At 37.9% G+C, this 8,405-nt stretch overlaps 1 long non-coding RNA gene across 1 annotated transcript; it reads left to right on the forward strand.

The window, feature by feature from the left end:
• The first annotated feature begins 753 nt into the window (after positions 1-753).
• Positions 754-6,950, forward strand: LOC112157542. The gene is made up of 2 exons (XR_002921166.2): positions 754-1,520; positions 6,805-6,950. It is a non-coding gene; the product is annotated as an uncharacterized LOC112157542 (long non-coding RNA).
• Positions 6,951-8,405: the final 1,455 nt, after the last annotated feature.

Genomic DNA, 8,405 nt, shown 5'->3' on the forward strand with positions numbered 1-8,405 from the left:
GAACAAAATTACTTCTGTGCCGTTTCCTAAAATTGAAGCATTGATTTTTCAACTGTTGCAGAAACAAATGTCCATAATTATAATCTGGTAATAATAGTAAACACATACTGATCTGAATCTCTCATTATCTTGATGCTTTAGAACTCTTTTGCAACATGTCCTAAATTCTGTTCTAACATTAAAGAATTCAGTTTAAACGATGTAGAATTCATGCAGCTTAGATCAGTTTTATTGTCAACCAATGGAAAAAAAAACTCAGTCCTTTTTGAAAGTATTGAATGACTGGCTCTTTTGGTGCTTTTAACCTAGCAGGATAATTTGATGATCAAATTTATTTCCAGCTATGATAACAAGTAAATAAATAAAAAAAATCTTTTGTGTTTCACTTTCAAGTACATGTTAATTGAGGTAATTTTGTGGATAAAGTGGTTTGGTGCATATTTGTATCAATGGGCTTCAAGAGGATAAGAATGTTTGAGTTTACTACAAATGCTTAAAAACTCACCCTAATCATCTTTTGATCCATTGTAAAAAAAAAAAAATGAAGTGGTTGCTTAATCATGTTTATACCATTTAAAAAAAAACTGTTGTTTTTTTTAGGATAGTTTCTGCAGATCATCAGAAAGTCATAAAAAATTCTGAGTCTTGGAACTTCTTTAGTAAGCCTGCTCTCATTTCCTATCATCCCGTTGTTTACATGCTCTCCCAATAGTTTACAGCCTCTCACAAGCCCAACCTAGCGTTACCGGAGCTATCCAGCTGTACACTTTTATGCCAGTTGCCAGTTTGGACGAGGAAAACAAAGACATACATGGATGTTTTTGTCTACGAGTGGATACGTTGGAATGGAGCAGTGAGCTTGTGGCTCACTGACTGTAGCACCTTCATCACTACTACAGGCTTTTTCTAACTGTCTCATTTTGTCTGACCTTGAGTCACAACGATTAAAAAAAAAAAAAAGTCATGTATGTTTGATGTTGATTCATGTTTGAGGTAATTTTCTCTATGAATGCGCTTTAATCGTGAGAAAAATGCTGCAAGAACATGTCAAAAAAACAATTTTCATCAGAGTGAGTCTTTAAATGTTAACCATTCTGTGATGATATCCAGAAGAATCTGGTTGATCCTGACTCTTAGAGTGAAATGAATATGTAATCCTGGTTTTCACATCTGTCTGGAATATATTGTGTTATCGGATCAGAGGAACGATTTCAGTCTGTCATAAAACTGTGCAGCTTCGCTCCCAACTGTTCTGCTTTGACAAACAGACGGAACTTTAAGAACTGTTTTCTGAAACGCATAACTGCTGGTAGATAATAAAAGTCAGAGTGAGAAGTTTGCCTCTTCTTCGTTGTAATTTGGGAGAAGTGACCGTGTAAAGCCATAAAGCACACGTACCCCATGCAGCCTGAGCGGACCTGTGTGCCGCACGGTGGCCCGACTCCACTCTCACTTGTCGGCGGAGCAGAACCAGGATGACATTTAATTCATCTACTGGATTAGCAGGACAGCGTGTTGAAGTAAGACTTGGCTTTTACAGGACATCAGTTTCCAAGACTTGACTTTTATTACCTGGCTGGGAGCCAGCAAGGGCTAACTGCTCAGTACCTTGCCCTTGCAGAGATCCCTGCAAATTCACTCTTTGAGAGCGGCGTCATCTTTGGTGACCTTTGCTGACTCGACTCAGCTGCTGTGTTTTACAGCGGCTCACATGCGAGTCCCGACATGGGGAGTAAATTACAGCGGGCCAATCTGCAGGCTGCATTTTGAACCTGTTCCCACGGCAACAGAGACTGTCTGACGGAGTGAAAAGTAAATACAAAACACCGAGGCACAAAGTGATCATAAACAATGTTTGAGCCTTTGATCAGGCTCCTCACAGACATGCTCACAGTGCCATCTTGTGGAGAAAACCCTTACAAACTCAAAAGGTTTATCATGACAAATCCTTGGGACCAGTGATGGTAAGACCCCCCATGACTAATACAAGGCCTTAAAAATGCACAAAACTCATAAAGCATATTGCTTTTGTTGAAAATATTCCCTATACTCTAAGGCAGGGGTGCCAAACTTAATTGCGCAAGGGGTCAAAAAGGATAAACACTCTAAAACAAAATGTTTAAAACTTGAAAACTGTATCTTTTTACCATGATTATGAATTAGATATTTAGCATTACCTGCGATAATGCTAGTGTGAATGCTGTAAGCTGAATTTGGCTGCTGAAGATGCAGAAATTGATAGCTAAAAACAATGAGGCTGAAAAAAAAAATGTAGGTTATCCAAAACAGCTAGCATGTAGCTGAAATATCAGGTAAACACCAAAATTGACCAAAACAAAAATAAATAAATAAATAAATAAATAAATAATAAAAAGCCTAAATTAGCCAAAACAGCTAGCATGTAAATATTAGCCCAACTCCACAACAGCCTAAAAACTAAAAAGCCTAAATTAGCCAAAACAGCTAGCATGTAGCTGAAATATTAGCTAAACTCCAAAAAGAGCCTAAAAAAATGACCAAAAAAACCTCAATTAGTCAAAAACACATAGCATGTTGCTTAAAAAAATAGCTAAACTCCAAAATATCCTAAGAAATCGTAGTAAATGCCAAAAATATTCCAAAAAGCTAGCAGAATGCCAATTTTTAAAACTTTAAGCCATAACTTTTTAACATAACGATGATATTAATGCTCTGGAAGGCCAGGTATAATTACCAATAGGGCCAGATCCAGCCCCCCCGGCCTTGACTTTGACCCATGTGCCCTAAGGGATTCAAACTTTGACAACATTATTTGTGTCTCTCCAAACAGTCCTGAACTCTGCCAAATCTAATCAGCCCTGATGGAGCCTTCAAAACAAGAGTTGCAGAAGCTGCGTTTCCACACGAGTGACTGATCTCTCCTCATCATTCTGCCTCATTAAAGGAAACACAGAGGTTTGCGTACGACCTGAGGGCTACATCGCTCGCTTAATATTCTGCATCACGGACGAGCAGACAGATCATAATCTCCGGTCTGTCACCTTGCAAGTGTAAAAATTAGCATCGAGCCGAGAAGATCAGAAACAGGAGGGAGTCTGACACACGAGTCATGTGGGAGTGTTACCGGTCTGACCCGCCGCTCGCCCCATATGGCCCATTTCTGTTCAGTCAGATAAAAGCCACGAGCTGAGCCTCTTTTCAGGTCACAGAGACTTTTCATGTTCGGCTTCATAAAGGGGCGCAGAGGAACAAAAATGTGCTTCCTTTGCTAAGTACTGCAAGTACTGAGAGGTATTTCCAACTTTTACTGTGCTTTCATGGTTTAGATTGATGGACGTCGTCTTATTTTTTGAAAACTTGAGCAAAGTTTCCATTAGTTAGACAAACTTTGTACCTTATATTGCAAAATAAGTTAATGCTTTTTGATACCTTTGAAAGCGGGACCACCTTGTATCATGATCATGGTGATCTGAACACAGTTATTACAACTTTTCACTTACGTAAAAATTCAAAAAAAAAATCAAAGTGTAGCAAAAATTCGAAAAAAATGTCTTAATATAAGATTTATAATAATAGATAATATTTTTAAAGTGTTTGTGTTTTTTTTAATATTAACTATCTACCTTCCTTGAAGGCCCAAAAGCACTTTACACACTGATGGTGGTTCCACCGCCAAATACTGGCGCCAACCTTCCACCAGAGGCAATGTGGGGTTTAGTGACTCTTTGATACATGGGTGGCCAAAGTAGGAAGTGAACCTTCAATCTTGTCATTTGAAGTCAACTGCCCCACCACTGGACCATGGCTACCCCTGTGGTGCATATGTTACGTGTCCAAAACATGCAACTTTGAGTCAATGATTGTACCAACGTAAAAATTGTGCTTTACCACTTTATCAGCCACGTCAATCATACAGGGAGTTGTCAAGATAAAAAAAAAAAAAAAAAAGGAAATAATTTATGTAAAGCAGGGGTTCCCAAACTGCTGCCTATTGCCTGTTGCTGCATAGTTTGGGGACCCCTGATGTAGAGGCTAGAAATGTATCCAAAATAAATATGTAGACCAAGCCCACTTCCTTGGAGGAAGCCACTTCAAAAACAAAATGTGAAATCAGTGGCTTTATTTAAGAGACTGTGTGAGGTTATTGCATTGTTTGCTTATTTATTACCTCATAGTCCATAAAAAGCTGGATGAAACATGTATTGACATGCATTAGTCTTATAATTGTGCGTCTCTCTGGTTATGGACACCATTTAACCCAAAACGGTCAGAAAGAGGTCGAAGCCGGCAAGCCTTTGGAGTGTTTTTGAGCATAGTAGTAATTAATTAAACAAGTTTCATTGGAAACTCTTCCATTTTTAACTGTTTAACACCGGAGCTCCATTGCTTGTGTTCTTTGATTTACTGTATTTTTTTTAATTGCTAACACGATCAACGTTATTCCAGTAGATTCTAAAGGAGAAAAGCGGCGTGAGCTCACGCCGCTTTTCTCCTTTAGAATCTACTGGAATAATGTTGATCGTGTTAACGGTTAAAAGTTACAGTATGCTAAAGATTTAGTGTTTAAGCATCAACGGTGACGCCTCAAGCATTTGCGGGTTAAAAACCCACACCAACAGTATTCCTCGTGGACTTGATGACAGTATTTATTAAGGTTTCATTAGTTTTACATGTCCTAACAGAGTGTGCACAGCTGACAGTGCAAACATGCAAATGCTTAATCTGCAGCATCAAATATGCTTTTGGCTGTTGACCTGTGGCCCAGACTCGATGTATGCACTCGATGTTGACTAATGCTGACTAATTAACATGCATCAGATCCACACAGCCTCCTGCTGTCTGTCTGCAGCTCTGAGCGCCAGCACAGACCGCGTTTGTCCTTGTTCAGATGATAAACACCCCACCAGAGTTCGCTCCGTCACTGAAGTGTCAGACTTCAGCAAATGACACATGACTCAGAAAATCCCATTAAAAGGCGTAAGAAACGGCAAGTTGAAGGCAGATCTGCAGCCTGCAGCGGGTGCGGTGCTGCAGCTGCTCTCCTTGCAGCGTTGTGATGGGGGGCGTGGGGGGGAGGACAGAGCCACATCTCCCCCTGCTGAGGAGAAACCATACTGATGGTTAAATAAATCACTGCATGTGCTGCTGCAGGGTGTGTGTGAAGCAGGTGAGACGGCGGGGAGGAAGAGGAGAAGGGGTGTGAGCTGCATGAGTGTTAAACTCAGATCCGCAGGATGATCTAGAAGGTTCTGACAGATGATGCTGGAGATGGGCATTGTTAAACTGAAAGACTTTGATATGGTAGGAAGAGCACAGATTATTAAAAAAAGACGTCAGAATGATGTGAATTGTTCCGTCTTTGAAGCCGAGCGGCTGAAGGAAGATGTTAAACAACACAAAGGATTTTAATGAGGCTCATTTCTAACAATGAAATACCACTGATTTTGACATTTCTTTAGTGAGTTGAAAATTAATTTTGGATATAATCTTTCAGTTATTAGAGGAAAAACTACTTCTCAATGTCTTCATTCTATTTTATTTTTGAACAGATCACTGTGTCTGCAAGAGCAATTGTTAGGCTGAATAGTGCTTAGAATAAAACATATCTGTGATAATGGCATTGAAACTAAAATGAAATTAATGAGTAGAGGAGGAGGATAATATATTTAGAGAATTATTTCCAACAATAAAATCAATCCTTTTTCCACCCTTGTGCCGGGTCAGTGGATGGATGGGATCTTCTTTCTGTGAAGCGACAGAACTAACTTGCACATCATTAAAACAGAAGATAAACTCCACAAATTCTTAAAAATGGTTATAATTAAAAGATCCTCCAGGACTTCGCGGGAGATTTTTATGAATGTTGCGGCTTAAAACACCTGATGTTGCAGCAGCTTTTGTGAAAAGTTGCGACAAAAGTTGCTGTTTTTTTAAATATTTTTTTTTAAAAGTGCCTAAAAAATATTAATTATGAAATAAACTTCACTTTCTCATTTTCTAACTCTTTTTATGAAATGTGCTCTAGGAAAAAACAGCACCATCACAATGTAAAATGTTGCTGTTCTGTCATTTAACTTGAATAGAACCGTGAAACACAAAATGAATTTTGGTCCGTCCTGCTCACAAAAACCCAAATAAATTAGTTTTGATTTAAACACACTTTGGAATATATTGACATTTTCCAGTGAAAAATTATAAACTTAATAAAATAGCTTAAGTAAATTAATCCTCAGATCTCCACAGAATCTTTATCTATTTTAAAAGTATCACTGGTGAGTTGCTGGTAGACCAAGTCTTAGAGGAGTTCTGGTTTCTTCTGTCAGGAATGATCTGCTCTGTTTGGAGGAGGTTCTCTCAGGTGTCTAGAGGTTCGTTTTGGGGGAGAATCCATATGGAATTATTTTCCTGCAGACTAAATTCTTCCTTTGTATGATTAATTAACACAAAATGGTTCCAGATACTCTCTCCGTCTTTCTCTCATACTTTCTCATACTCCATTCATGTTATACAGCAGCTGTGCGCTGCACAATATAACGGACCGCTCCGTACCTGCGCCCCACCCCGCCACGTGCGCGCCCTCGCTCAGCGCACCCTCACCTGATCTTATTTAGAAAAAAATTCACTTCATTCGTGCAGTCAGTGTTTAAATGACAATTTCTTCAGTAAAGTTATTTTGGCAAAAAGCTCCATTTGAGCTGCTCCTTTTGCGTCTTAAGGCAACACAGATTGTTGTGAACCCGTCTTTCAAGAGCAGATCTCTCTTTTGTTTTCAGTGCTTTTTAAAACTCTTAAGCTACTTTTCCTTCTCTGCTTCTGCTCACTCAGAGACCAGCTGACAGATGCGGCCTCCGCAGCCAAAACAAAAGATGTCTGAGCTGCAGGAACATGAGGAGAGGATCTCTGCTGTGAACTCCAATTCACTAAGCTGCATTTCCATATCAAACATTAAAGCCGAAATGCTCAACTCTTAAGGTGTGTGTGTCTGAGCTATTTAGAGATTAGTGGATGCAAATCATTTATCAGAAGTCCGTGTTGAGTGTTTGAGCTCCTCAGCAGCTGTAACTGTGTATAAAAGCCCTTGTGCAAATCCTTTATGCAGGAGTGATTGTGGAAATGACGTTCCAGAGAACATGAGTAAATATGTGTTAAACAGACTGAGCATGTGCGTGTGTTTGACTGCCCGCTGCCTTTCAGCAGAACGAGGCTGGAAGTGAAGATGCCGCTCCCTCTTCCTCCTCCTCCTTGCAGAGAAAGGGTTCCCCGCTGGGACCCCCCGCTTTAATCAAATCAAGCATTTCCAACAGCAATTAAACCGACGCTCCCTCACAGGAGTGCCAGGCTGCAGCTCTATCTCCTCCTCTCCCCACCGCCTCCTCTGAGGAGGGGCGGCAGCCTAGTTAACCGCTTTTACCTCTTATCTACTGAAAGCCTCATTGTATGGGGTGCCGTTTGTAAATCTGCAAAGTTAAATTTTGACAATGTTTTTGGATATTTAGCGTGTTTATAGGAGAAGAAAAAAGTCTAGTTTTTCACCCTTTAAATTATAAATGTCACATTTAATAACTAAATATTTAGTTAGCAAACTAAATACTTAATTTTAATAAAAAAATATTTTAAAATTATATATTTACCTTACGAACTAAATATTTAACTTTATGAAATGAAATATTTAGTTTCCAAAATAAATATTTTTTTTCCAAACTAAATATTTAAGTTTTGTAGCTAAATGTTTAGTTTGGAGCTAAATATTTGACTTTGATCTAAATATTGTTTTTAGAGCTAAATATTTAGTTTCCAAACTAAATATTTAGCCAATATGCAAATTAACTTGCCGATTTGCGGACTACCAAAATAAAAGCTGACTTTTGCCCTCTGTGAATTGCTTTGTGCTAGAGTTGTCACCTATGTTCTTATACTGATTCTATTTGACAAGAAGGTAATATATGATCCTATATATGGATATAGTTTACTTTGAAAGGCTGAAGAAAATCATGGTATGACCCCTTTAAAACTAAATAATTAGAAATGATCTAAATATATACTTAAAACTAAAACATTTAGTCATTATATATATATATATATATATATATATATATATATATATATATATATATATAATTAAAACTTAATATTTAGATACAAAACTTAAAATATTTAGATTAGATATAATGTGCAAACTAAATTGAATTTCAGAAAATTAAATACAGATTGCAAGCTAAATATTTATTTTAAAATTATATATTTAGCTTGCTAACTAAATATTTAGTTGGTAAATGTAACATTTATAAGTTGGCCTACATAAATTTAAAAGGTGAAAATATGCATTTGAAAAAGGAGACATTTTTTCCTCCTAAAACATGGCAAATATCCAAAAACATTGATGTCAAAATTTAACTTGCCAGATTGACAAACAACACCCCATACAT

Source organism: Oryzias melastigma, linkage group LG1, assembly GCF_002922805.2.
Source record: "Oryzias melastigma strain HK-1 linkage group LG1, ASM292280v2, whole genome shotgun sequence".
Taxonomy (NCBI): Eukaryota; Metazoa; Chordata; class Actinopteri; order Beloniformes; family Adrianichthyidae; genus Oryzias; species Oryzias melastigma.